Source organism: Marmota flaviventris, chromosome 14 (genome assembly GCF_047511675.1).
Source record: "Marmota flaviventris isolate mMarFla1 chromosome 14, mMarFla1.hap1, whole genome shotgun sequence".
Taxonomy (NCBI): Eukaryota; Metazoa; Chordata; class Mammalia; order Rodentia; family Sciuridae; genus Marmota; species Marmota flaviventris.
This window is the reverse complement of record NC_092511.1, coordinates 50,937,998-50,951,617: the sequence shown is the minus strand read 5'-3', so window position 1 is coordinate 50,951,617 and position 13,620 is coordinate 50,937,998. Positions and strand designations below refer to the sequence as shown.

The following is a 13,620-nucleotide window of genomic DNA, read 5'->3' as shown; positions in this document are numbered from 1 at the left end:
TATTATTATTATTTTTTTTTTTACTTTGAGACAGGGTCTTGCTAAGCTGGCCTGGAACTTGTGATCCTCCTACTTCACCTTTGCTGGGATTACAGGTCTGGGCCACTGTGTCCCTCTTTCTTTTCTTTTGTCTTTTTTTTTTTTTTTTTTTTTTTTTGGTACTGGGGTTTGAACTCAGGAACACTTCATTACTGAGCCACATCCCCAGGCCTATTTTGTTTTTATTTTTAATTTTTCGTAGTTGTAGATGGACAGCATGCCTGTATCGTATCTGTTAATTTTTTTTTATATGTGGTGCTAAGGATGGAACTCAGTGCCTCACACATGCTAGGCAAGCACCCTGCCACTGAGCCACATCCCCAGCCCTATTTTGTATTTTATTTAGAGACAGGGTCTCACTGAGTTGCTTAGTGCCTCACTGTTGCTGAGGCTGGCTCTGAACTTGTGATCCTCTTGCCTCAGCTTCCTGAGCTGCTGGGATCACAGGCATGCGCCACTGTACCTGGCTCCCTTTGTCTTCTATTGACCACCCCCTAATCCCGATGACATCTCAATGTGCAGTTGTTTGTAGGTGCAGACTTCCCCTCTAATACCAGTACTCCGGTCTCCTTCCTTCCTGCCACCTTCTCCTCTTGCTGAGTGTGCATGTTCACTGGGGAAGAGCATTATTATTTAAGATGAAGATAAACAAATTAGGTACCTGGCAAGTGTTTATCTTCCTACCAAACACTAAATCTTTCATTAAAGGGAGGTGTACTTAATGACAATTATTGGGACATTTCTGCTCCTGCTCCTGCCAATGTAGGCACTACGTAACCAATCTCTCTGGAATGGGAAGGAAAACCCCTCCCCAAAATAGAAACTGTGCTCCATGCCCTGGCCATAGAAACACAATCTCTTTCTGTAGCTCCTCAGATGGGGACTCTCATGTGGCAAGGCCAAGTTCCAGATGAAGCAAGTCATCCTGTGACAGAGCTGTCTCAGGAAGGACCAGGCCAGGCAAGAGAATCGGTATTACTGGCTGGTAGGTGATGGAGCTTATTAAAAAGTAACTTCCCTTTGACTGACTTCTCGTGTGATAGAACCAGACCATTTAACCACTGATATTTCTTTTTAAAGCATAGCTTTCTTTTATCTTATTTTATTTTGGTACTGAGGATTAAACCTAGGGTCTCTTAACCACTGAGCACATTTAAAAAATTGTTTTATACTATTCAAAATTAAATTACTTATTTAAAAATTCTTTTTTTCTTTTATGTTTAATTTGTTTTAATTTGTTCTAATTAGTTATATATGACAGGTTTTTTTTTTTTTTTTTTTTTTTGAGACAAGTTCTCATTAAGGCTGGACACAAACTTGCAATACTCCTGCCTCAGGAGGACAGGGAGCAATTGCCAAGCTTGCATAGTTCTCCTGGAGTGGTTCAGAGATTAGCTGGAGAGGTCCTTATTCTAAGGATCAGAGAGCCATCGAAACTCTTGGGACACAGGAATAATAAAAATGTGAAAGCACATAACAACCATGACAGCCATCCTTAATTGAGTTTTTTTTTTCCTGGGCCCTCTTCATTTCATTAGCACCTCACTGGCGCCTGGGAGGTGGTGGTGGTATATGATTCCCATTTTTACAGATAAGGAAACCAAAGGGCTACAAATATGGGTTAGGAATTAGGAATCTCAGATTCAAGCAGTGTGTGGTTTTTTGTTTTTTTTTTGGGGGGGGGGTACCTACAGAGAATTGAGCCCAGGATCACCTAACCATTGAGCTATATTCCCAGCCCTTTTTATACTATTTAAAGTTTTGAGACAGGGTCTTGCTAAATTGCTGGGGCTGTCCTCAAACTTGCCAATCTCCTGCCTCAGCCTTGAGCTGCTAGAATTACAGGCACACCACCACACCTGACTTTGTTTTTTAGACTGACAGAACTGCAATGAAGACAGTGCAGATTTCCAATATGCCCTGGATCTTCCCTTTTACCGACATCTTTTATCAGTATGATATCTTTATCCCAATTAATGGAGCAATGTTGATATATTAGTATTAACTGAAGTTCATATTTTATTCATATATTCCTAGTTTTTACCTAATCTCCCTTTTGTCTTCCAGATCACATCCAAGACATCATATTACATTTAATTGTCTAGTGTCCTTAGGCTCCTCTTTTTTTTTTTTTTTTAAAGAGAGAGAGAGAGATAGAGAGAGACAGAGAGAGAGAATTTTTTTTAAAATATTTATTTTTTAGTTCTCGGCGGACACAACATCTTTGTTTGTATGTGGTGCTGAGGATCAAACCCGGGCTGCATGCATGCCAGGCGAGCGTGCTACCGCTTGAGCCACATCCCCAGCCCCTTAGGCTCCTCTTGACAGCTTCTCAGGCTTTTCTTATTCTTGATGACCTTAACAGTGTTGAGGAGTGGTGGTCAGATCTTTCTTTCTTTTCTTCCTTCCTTCCTTCTTTCCTTTTTTTTTTTTTTTTTGACTTCTCAATTGGGATTGGTTTGATGTTTTCTCACAGCAAGACTAGGGGATCTGGGGTGAAAGGAAGACTACAAGCGTAAAGTGTCATTTCATCATGTTGTATCAAGGGCACATCTAACAACATGACTTACCCTTATTGACCCTGACCTTAATGGTTGTAGTGGTGTTTGTCAGTTTCCATTTTCCACATAGTACTCTTTAGAGGGAAATCACTGTGCACAGCCCACACTGTGGAGTAGGGAATTGTGCTGCCTTCCTGGAAAACTGGTTATTTACATAAACTATTTGGAATTCTCCCGCACAGGGAAATGTGTCAATACAGTGTACATGTCTGTAAATATATATGTTGCATTATGATTAGCTAATACTCTAATACTTAGATTGAGGTTCTTTCTTATACTAAATGAAAACCTGTCTAGGAGTTTTTGTGTTGATTTATATTTTGTACTTAAGGTCTTATGGGATCTGATTGGGGCCTCATGTTTTTTAAGGTCAAACTTATGAGAGCTAACTTTTATTATGTGCTTATTCTTTTTTTTAATATTTATTTTTTAGTTATTGGCGGGCACAACATCTTTGTTTGTATGTGGTGCTGAGGATCGAACCCGGGCCGCACGCATGCCAGGCGAGCGCGCTACCGCTTGAGCCACATCCCCAGCCCCATTAAGTGCTTATTCTATGCTGGTGCTATTCCAAGTGTGTCACGTATTGTGCTAACTCTTAACTACCCTCTGACGTGGAAACTAGTATTATCTTCATTTTACAGATGAGGAAGCTGAGGCTCACGGAGGTTAGATAACTGCCCATATAATGGGAAAGTGGTAGAGTTGGGGAAACCCTGGTAGTTTTGATCCAGAACTCATTCTATAGCTGCTGCTGCATCTTTCCTTCCTGCGTAGTGTTATGGTTGGATTTGGAATGTCCCCAAAAGCTCATGTGTGGAACACACAGTCCCCAATGTGGAAGGCTCTTGAGGGTTGTAACCACATCAGTGGATTTTAATCCATTTGATGGATTAATAATTTGGATGGACTATTGGGTGGTAACTGTAAGCAGGTGGGATGTTGCTGGAGGAAGGAGGACACTGTGGGTGTGGCCTTGGGGACTACATCTGTACCTGGCTCCTTCTGGTATCTCTCTCTCTCTGCTTCCTGGCTGCCATGAGCTGACAGCTTTCCTCCACTATGCCCTTCCACCAGGATGTTCTGTCTTAAGTAGGTCCAGAGAAATGGAGATGGCTGACCGTTGGACTGAACATCAAACTGTGAGCTTAACATTCCTCCTCTAAATTGTTCTTGTTAGGTTTTTGTTTTCATACCAGGAATTGAACCCAGGGGCGCTTAACCACTGAACCCCATCCACAGCCCTTTTTTTAAATTTTATTTAGAGACAGGGTCTCTCTGAGTTGCTTAGGGCTTTGCTAAGTTGCTGAGGCTGGATTTGAACCTGCAATCCTCCTGCCTCAGCCTCCAGAGCTGCTGAGATTGCAGGTGTGAACCATTGCACTTGGCTTATTAGGTATTTTTGGTCACATTAGCCAAAAAGGTGACTAACATATTTGACTCCATCTCAATACCAGGAATACGCGCTAGTCCTACCTCCTGGGAGGTTACAGAGCTGCCATTATCCTATGAGGCAAGGCTGTTCTGAGGGCAGGGACCAGGTGTTGCCTCAAGACTCCTGGCTGCTGCAGCTCTGAGCTAGGCACAAGGCAGTTTTAGCCTTCAGACCTTCGGCATTTAAGCAAGATTTGCTGTGAAGTTTTGGTTTCTCATCTAAAATAGCACTCTCCTCATAGGGTTGCTGTGAGGATCAGGAGGAGATAAGTCTGCCAAGCTCAGCAGGGGCTGGTGGGCAGAAAGCATCTGGGATGGGGTATGGGGAGAGAAGTTCATGGAGCCCAGGTCCACAGTGGTCAGCTCTGGCTGGTCAAAAGATCATGGAACTGAAAGCATTTCAAAGTTAAGTTTTTCAAGTGTGTTTCTCACATACCACTAAATAAACTCATGATCCTTAGAAGGACTTCTTGATTTTTCTCAGTATTTCATAATACTTTTTGCACTTCCCTCTATGCCTTCCCCCCACATTGTTCTCCCAGGCAGCAGGTGCTTCTGATCTGGCTCTGACTTTTCATCCCCTCCCCTGTCCCCTGATTTTTATCTCAATGGTGGCAGAGCAAGGCTCCTTCCCAGAAGGGACTGAGAACAGTGCAGTCAGGATGATTGCTGGGTTAGCAGGGATGAGAAAGGCCGGGAACCTGCCAGGCACCTCTGTCCTGCCATCACAGTTCAGCCAAGGTGAAGGCGCTGGTATCGGTCTCCTTGGGTTTCACTAACAAAGGACCACAACCAGCTGGCTCAGAGCAACAGAAATGTATTCTCCCACAGTTCTGGAGATTATGTTACCAAAAGCTCAGTCCTTGTCCCCAGTGCCAATAATATAACGAGGACACAATTTTGAGAGAAAAGAAAAAAAAGAAGGTTTATTGTTTTTCTAGCAAAGGAGAAACACAGGAACTCCTGTCCTAGAGACTGTGATTCTGCCCATCAGGGAGAACAGAGGGGTTTTTAAAAGAGGATTCAAAGGCTACACTCCAGGTGTGCCCTGATGGGGGTCCCAGGTGCGTTCTGATGGTGTGTTGAAATTTGCTTGTTAGTTTGGGAGACAGTTACTCCCTAGATCTTCTGGGACATCTTGCTGTGGTAGGAGTGTGCTCAAGGAAGATAACTAGGCCTAGGAGGGGGAAGAAAAGATAACCCTGTCTCCCTAATCCTGTTAGGAAGGGGGAGAGGGAAAAGTGAGGGGAAAAAATCCCTTTAAAAAATAAGGGCTGGGGATATAGCTCAGTTGATAGAGTGTTTGCCTCAAATGCACAAGGCCCTGTGTTCAATTTCCAGCACCATTAAAAAAAAAAAAAAAGCAAGCCCCAGTGGTAGAGCTACAAGGGCTATATTTAAAGCATGAGGTGGACCACAGAGTTCAGAAATCAAGGTGCTGTCAGGGAATGAGCCTTTCCTGCCTGACCTTGACTTCTTGGCCTGCTGGCAGGCCTCAGCATTTCTTGGCTTATACATCTATCACTTTGTCTTCACATGGCACCCCTGGCCCCTGTGTGTGTCTAAACTTTCCTCTTCTGTAAGAATAGCAGTCACTGGATCAGGGCCCTCTCAGAATACGAACTCATCATCAGTTGATTACACCTGCAAAGACGCTATTCCCAAACAATCACCCCACAGGTTTAGGGATAAGATATTCTTTTTTTGAAACACAATTCAATCCAAATGGTAGTAGAATTATATAAAAAATGAACTGTAACCACCTGCAACATAATTCTTCAATATAATTTTATACATGCTGAGTGGTAAAAGCGAGTGTGACAAAAAAATTTTCTAGAAAATTTGAAAATAACTAAAATTAAACATTACTTGTGCATTATACTAATTAAACATAATTTGATATGAATTAAACATCGATTAAACATAGCATTAATAAAACTACTTTTTAAAAGGAAGGAAATTAAAAATACAAAATGAAAGTAAAGGACTGTGAGAAACACATACGTAAATATAAGTTATTATTAATATTTTAGGTATTGAAAGATGTGAACACACACATACACACACACTGCACACATACACACACACACACAGTTGTTCTTTTTTATCCATGGGCAATTAGTTCCAGGAGCCCCAGCAATACCAAAAGCCACAGATGGACAAATTCTGTATATAAAATGACACAGTATTTGCATATAACCTATACATATCCTCTTGTTAGCTTTCAGTCATTTCTAAATGACTTATGATAACTCAGATAATGTAATTGGTATATAAACAGTTGTTACACTGTATTGTTTCAGGAATAATGAGAAGAAAAAAGTCTGTACATGTTCAGTACAGATGCTATTTTTAAAAAAAATAACTTCAACCCATGGTTGGTTGAATCCCGTGGATATGGAAGGCTGACTATATAATTCTGAAATGAATAAGATAAAAGAGTGGGCATGGTCGCACACACCTGTAATCTCAGCTCTAGACCTTCTTGCTTCCTCCTGACAGATGCAGGACTAGACCTGCCTCCTTCCGGTCAGGCAGCTGCCCTGGCCACAGCTCATAAAAATCTTCATTTACAGAGGGGCTTAGTCATGTTCAAGACCATCTCTTTTTTTTGTTGGTTGCCCTGAGATACAGGCCATTTTTGTTCTATGTTTCATAGCTAATGATTATAAGAAGACAGAGGATGGTCCAAATGGCAAATCTGAAGAAGTTAGTGGTCCTCCCAGGCTGATCCTGACATTCTGGGAGCAGGCAGTGCTATTCCTGAAGACTGAGGCAACTTTCAGGATTTGCACACTAAACATGGGACCAGGACACAAAGATCTGGGCCACCAATAGAGAAATTTCAGACAGTGCTGGTTTCCTGCCAGGAAGGGCAGAGGAGATGCAGACAGTCTCTGCTCTTCTCAGAGGACTGTAGCAAATAAAGCCTACCACTGTGGAGATGCCCGGGCCCACCTATGTCCTGTGAAGATAGTGCAAGCATGACCCAGTGCCCTGGCCTGTTCCCTGGGGATGTAGGCCAGGGCTAAGTAGGAAGAGTCATCAGCCTGACAGAGACTACAGGAAGCAGAAAACAGAGCCAAGAAGTCTTCCCCGTGTGTTTACTCACAAAAATCAGTCACTTAAAGAGAGAGAGAGAGAGAGAGGAGAAAAGTGAGCCTTGTGACCACGTTCTCTTTCCTCTTCCACAGGGCAAGTGTGGCACGTGATGCCATTGGGCAGAGGTCTCTGCCTGACAGACCTGTGTGCCTTCACCACATTTCCGGACTGAGCTGAAGCTCAGAAGGGAAACTGACACAGGAAAGTCCCTGCAGGAAGCCTGCTGCTGGTGCAGGTTGCCAGGGCAACCTGCAGCTGCTCTCTTTCCTTGAAAGAGGATGGGCTTGTGGAAGCCCAGATGTACTCTACCCTCCAATGGTGCAGCCCCATGGGACTGGCCATGCATTCGCATCTCATCCAATCCACTTCTCTGGGGAGTCCGGCGCAGGGCCATCATGCCTATTTGACATGTGAGAGAACTGAGGCCCAGAGTCATGAAGGAACTTGCCTAGGTTTGCATGATTAAAAAGTAGCTCAGATCCAGCCTGAATGTTTAGACACTGAGCCCCCGGGTACATCCCCTCTACCACCAGCTGCCTGATCAATGGCATGGCTTTCTAAGAGCTCTCCCATCTACAAGTGCGCCCATTCATGTGAGAAATAAGGCATGGGTCACTCTCTCCCACCAAGTCACAGAGAAGAAAGTGCTGCAGGGAGGCAGGGCAGCCGGCAGCTGTAGTCAGCCTGACATGCCAACATGTGACTGGGACTTGAATCCAGGGCTTTTCCCATGACACCAGCTGGCTGCTGTCCCCCTCACCACATCTGGAAAAAATGACTCAGGTGGCCGTGGGCTAACCATGACATCCTCATGTATGAAGATGCCCTGTCATTTATGAAGCACTTCAAAGTGGGGACGCTGCCCTGGCTTTCCCCCAGGCCTGTACTAAGTAAAGGTCATGTTTGTGGAAACGTGAGCGTGCTGGTGGCTGGCTCACAGGAAAGGGTTTCAAAGACTGTGCCTGAGATAAAGCTGGCTTCTGGGGGCCTCTGTAGAGAGGAGTAGTACTCCCCTGTCCCCTTGTCAGGTTAGAACACTGGAAGTTCCAGTCCTCCCCATCCTGTCCAGTTTTGGTGAGTTCTGTCTGACTAGCTGCCACTTTTCTTGCTGAGGTCAGGGCCACAGAACACACTAACCACACAAGACAGGCAGGAGCAAGAGGGGTTCAGGCCCAAAGACAATTTCTGGCCTCCCTCCAGAATGGCAGTTTTTCTGTCTATAAATGAATGTTTTGGATCCTGTCTCCACAGAGGATTCCACAACTTTCTCTCATTCCCTGTGATTCTTGATTCTAGACTCAGGGAACTGAGGTGGCCTAAAGTGCCTACCCAGTCCCTGCATTGAAATAAGGCTCAGGCGTTTGGTTTCCTTCTCTGCCAAGGACAAGAGGTCAGCAACAGCCTCTCTGAGACAGTAACAGAATAATAATAATAATTATTATTATTATTACTACTACTACTACTACTACTACTACTACTGAGGATTGAACCCAGGGGCACTCAACCACTGAGCCACATCCCCAGCTCTTTTTTATGTTTTATTTAGAGTTGCTAAGTGCCTTGCTAAGTTGCTGAGGCTGGCTTTGAACTTGCAATCCTCCTGACTCAGCCTCCCAAACCACTGGGATTACAGGCATGTGCCACCGAGCCCAAGTAACAGGAAATAATCCTCCTAGATTCCTCAGAAAACTTGGAATGAAACCATTATTTGACCCAGCTTTCCCACGGTTTATACCCAAAGGACTTAAAATCAGCATATTACAGGGACACAGCCACATCAATATTTATAGCAGCTCAATTCACAATAGCTAAGTTATGGAACCAACCTAGATGCCCTTCAATAGATGAATGGATAAAGAAAATGTGGTATATATACACAAAATGGAATATTTATTCAACCTTTAAGAAGAATAAAATTATGGAATATGCAGGTAAATGAACAGAACTAGAGAATATTATGCTAAGTGAAATAAACCAATCCCAATACACCAAAGGCCAAATTTTTTCTCTGATAAGCAGATGCTGATCCATAGTGAGGGTGGGGGTAGGGAAGAATGAAGAAACTTTGGATTGTGCAGACGGGAGTGAGGGGAGGAGTGGGACGGTGGGGATGGGAAGGACGGTAGGATGAGACAGACATTATTACCCTATATACATGTATGATTACCCTACCAGTGTGACTCTGCACCGTGTGCACCCAGAGGAATGAGAAGTTGTGCTCCATTTGTGTACGATGGGTCCAAATGCATTCTACTGCATGTACAACTAATTAGAACAAATTTTAAAAATTTTATAAATAAATATTTTTTTAATCTGAAAAAAGAAAAAAAAATCCTCCTAGACAAGCCCTTCCCACCTTTGGGTAGGGAAGGATGGGGGAGTCCTTACTGCCAGTTATCTGGGGCAGGCAAAGGTGGAGGGGTGGGAGGATTTCCTCCCCTTTCTGGGGTACAATATGGCCACTCTGGCCCAGCCGGTGATGTCTATAGAGGCACACACAGGTAACGTGGTGGGTGCTGAGCTGACACTTTAGTTGGCCTTGATCTGCCCACTGCTCCTGCCTATCTTGTGTGGTTAGGATGTTCTGCAGCACAGACCACAGGCCATTGAGAAAAGTGGGTGGCAACCCAGTCAGACACAGAACTCACCAACACCAGACAGGATGGAGAGTCCTGGAGCCTCTGACTTCTCATCCAACCAGGAAGTGGGGGCGATGGTTCCTATCTTCAAAGCGGCCCCCAGAAGCCAGCCTTATCTCAGGGACAGCCTTTGAAACCTTTTCCTGTGGGCCAGACGCTGGTCTGCTCACCTTCAACCACGTCAGACCGTGCTTTCAGTCTACCAGATGGGAGGCGCGTGGCCTCCATTCTTCTCGGGGAAGCCAGGTAGGATGATTCCAGGCCAAGAAGTGGGGGTCCCCACAGGAAGCAATAACTAGGCATGGGAGCAGAACTGCCCCAAACAAGTTAGACATGTATTTAAGGTGCTCCTTCCTCTTAAATCTGGGTTAAGGCTGTCCTCTGATTCCTGGGAGATGTGGATGTCGAGTTGTCCAACATTCAATCCTGGGAGACGGGGTGACCAGATGACAGAGATCTGACCCTCTCTTTTCCTTAGGCTGGAGGGAAAGCTGTGATAATGCCCTGGTGAGGAACAGGAGAGGGTCAAATGCACCACCTTTGGATAGGGAGGGATGGGGGAGTCCTTACTGCCAGTCGTCCTGGGGCAGGCAAAGGTGGGGGTGGGAGGATTTTATTCCCTTTCTGGGGAAAAAGAGGGCCTGGATATTGCTTTTGGTGGGAACTGAAGGGGCCCTGCCAGATGGAGGCTTATGGGTACCAGATACCTCCCCTCTGGAGACAGATGGAAATTACTCTCTGCTGTATGCTTCCTTTATTCCCCACTTCAGTGGGGCCTGTGGTCAGATGAACTATGGGGGGATCAGGGAAGGCAATGTCCTCTTCCTGAGGCCTGAAAGAATCACCGTCACCAGTCCCTCGAATTGCAGAAGTAGAATCCTAACAGCAAGATGGGAAGGCTGGAGTGGGTCTTTCTGACGCTCATGTGAGGCTGTGCCCTGTGAAACTTTCAGAAATACCAAGGAGGGGAACTCTCTGTTTGGGTTTAAAAAGGAATCATAATTCCATTTTAGAAGTGGTGAAGTCCCAACATAAGTTGATGGCATATGAAACACACTCATGTCACAGAGGAGATGTCAGGGGTTGCAGGCCAAAGAGAGGGTGGGAGGAGAGGGAGAGACCACAAAAAGATCTGCTGTCTGAGGAGCAGGGGCAAACCGCTGGCAGCAGCAGCAACCCAGGGAGTCCCTAGGATCTTGTGAGCAGTTTGTGACAGGTGCATCTGCCTAGGCGGGGGCTAAGGACAGGCCAAGTGAGGCCAGATCACACAAGCTCCTTCCACTCTGCACATCACAAAGAGATCAGGAAATAACAGTTTTGAAAAATGTCAAAACAAAACCAGAAGCAATCAAACGTGGAAAATAGTACCACCTCAAAACCCCAAACTGAAAAGGTGTCAAGAGGAAAGAAATAGAGGGTCCCAGAATGGAATGTTGGTTGTCTCTTCCCCACCTTGACTGGAAGTGGAAAAGAGGGAAGGTTAGAGAACTAGATCCCAAGAACAGCACAAAGGAACCAGGAGATGGCACAGGCAGCCTGTGGAAAGTTGAGGGAAGTCCCCAAGAGAAAGTGTCCCTGAGCATCACTGCAGAAGCCAGGGGCACCTGGAGGAGCAGTTGGACTTGCCTTTGTCCAGGGATCCTGGCTACCTGGGAATATAAGTCCCAGTCCCAGCAGAAGGACTCCCACCTGCTGAGTGGAATGGACCCTGGTATGGGACATCAAGCTTTCAGGAGAAGGAGTAGAGCCTAGCCCTGTCCATCACCTGTCCCTGTAATCCTCTGACCTAAACAAAGCAGAAAATAAGTCATCCAGTTCCAAACTCCAGTACTGAGGGAATGACAGGTATGTAGAAAGGTGTCAAAAAGAATTGGTTCTCACACATTCAGGCATCAGATGGTCTGATCAGACTCACTCATGCAGAATTAGGAGAGAGCAGGGAGGCTAAGCAAACATGGTCGATTTCAAAAAGAAGGATGACAGGGTGGGAGAAGGAAAATAAGCAAGAAACACAACATGAAAGATGAACAAGAATGCAAGAAGTTGATAAATCAACTAAACAAAATGAAAAGGAATTGCAGAGCTAAGGGGAAATTTTGAGGATAAAAACGAGAGCTTTACGAACTATGAGAAAAGTTAGAAGTATCAAAGAAGCTAAAAGATTTTCTGGCTCAGAGGAAAAACTTCAGATAATTATAGTAAACACAGAAGATTTTGATGCATGGAGCACAAACGCAAACCATCCAATATAAATTGAATGTTGAATTTCAGGTCAAGATATGAGCACAGGTAAACTTCTCCCTATGACCCTCACATCCTAGTACAAATACATATGAAAGCTTAATAAAACTAAGAACATAGTTAAAATGCTATCTCCTGGTGTGGCAGTGCACATTCATAATCCCAGCTACTCAGAAGGCTGAGGTAGGAGGATCACAAGTTTAAGGCCAGTCTCAACAACTTATCGAGACCCTAAGCAGCTTAGTGAGACCCTGACTCAAACTAAAAAGGAATGGAAGTGTAGCTTAGTGATAAAGGGCCCCTGGGTTCAATCCCTAGTATGTAGGAAGTTGGGAGGGGTGATCTCCAAGCTCCAACCAAGGGAAATCTTTAAGGGCAAAGCAGGAGCAAAGGTGTAAATGGGAGCTAATGCTTTCAGGCCCATGGGGACTCAGAGTAGATGAGTCATGATTGTGGTTACACTGAGTCATGAGCCCTGCATACAGCAGGAAACCATGAAGCCAGGGGGCAGGGCCATGCTGCCTCTCCATGGAAGACACATCCTAAGGTGGTGGACAAACAGGAGCCATCGGCCCAGTTACGGATGGAAACAGAGCCAACAGTCCTCATCATTCGACTAAGACTTGGTTTAGGGTCAGTGCTACATCCATAGGACAACGCTGAGAACCATCCCTCCAGAACCCAGAGCACACAGGAAGGAAGTCCCAACAAAAATGGCTCCAGGGAAGATGAGTTGTCACACAGAAATTATAACATCTATCAAGAAGACCATCAACACCAAAGGCAGTGTCCAGACCTCCCAAAACAAGAAGAGTCACATTTAAAGACCAGCCATGAGACAACAGACAATCTTGAAGAGACTTTAAATAAAAATGTGTATATAAAACTTCAGAGAACTACACGAACGACCATCATAAATAAGAACAGGTGAAAATGATACAAAAATAGGCAAATATTTTACAAAGCAGAAATTAGAAAATAATAACATAGTTATTAAGATAACAGTACATAGTCTTATTTGTGCTTTATAGGTGTGTCTGTTTTGTTGCTGTTTTTTGCAGTGCTGAGGTTTGAACTCAGGACTTCGTGTAATTTAGGTAAGTGCCATAACCACTGAGCCATATCCCCATCCCTGTGTGGGGTTTTTGTACACAAATATTCACGTGGACATACATAGCCAAAAATTTGGAGGACTATACATCAAGTTGCAGGCAGTGGTTAGCTCTGAGAATGGGATTAGGGCTTTTTCTTTTCTTTCTTTCTTTCTTTTTTTAATTCATGGAATACTTCACAAATTTGTGTCACACTTGTGCAGGGACCATGCTAATCTTCTCTGTTCCAATTTTAAAATATGTGCTGCCAAAGCTAGCACGGGATGTTTTCTATACTCTTCTTTTTGCCTCTCTATACCTTCAAACATTTTCATAGTGAATATGTAATGTTTTTATTAAAAGAAAAAAATCACCAAGAGTTGTATTTTAAACTGATGGGAGCTGGTGGCATTCTGGCTCAACTGTGTCACAACGTGTAAATAATCATGAATTAAACCATAGGGAATTAATAAAACTTTATTATTTCACAAGAAAATAGTTGAATAAATTTTG

General features: G+C 44.2%; 1 long non-coding RNA gene and 1 pseudogene across 1 annotated transcript; one reads left to right on the top strand and one right to left on the bottom strand.

The window, feature by feature from the left end:
* The first annotated feature begins 3,644 nt into the window (after window positions 1-3,644).
* On the top strand, window positions 3,645-7,948 carry LOC114091834 (uncharacterized). Its single transcript, XR_003582568.2, has 2 exons — window positions 3,645-3,742; window positions 7,229-7,948. It is a non-coding gene; the product is annotated as an uncharacterized lncRNA (long non-coding RNA).
* Window positions 7,949-13,288: 5,340 nt separating this feature from the next.
* LOC114092072 (U6 spliceosomal RNA) lies at window positions 13,289-13,388 on the bottom strand (annotated as a pseudogene).
* Between the last annotated feature and the right edge of the window lie 232 nt (window positions 13,389-13,620).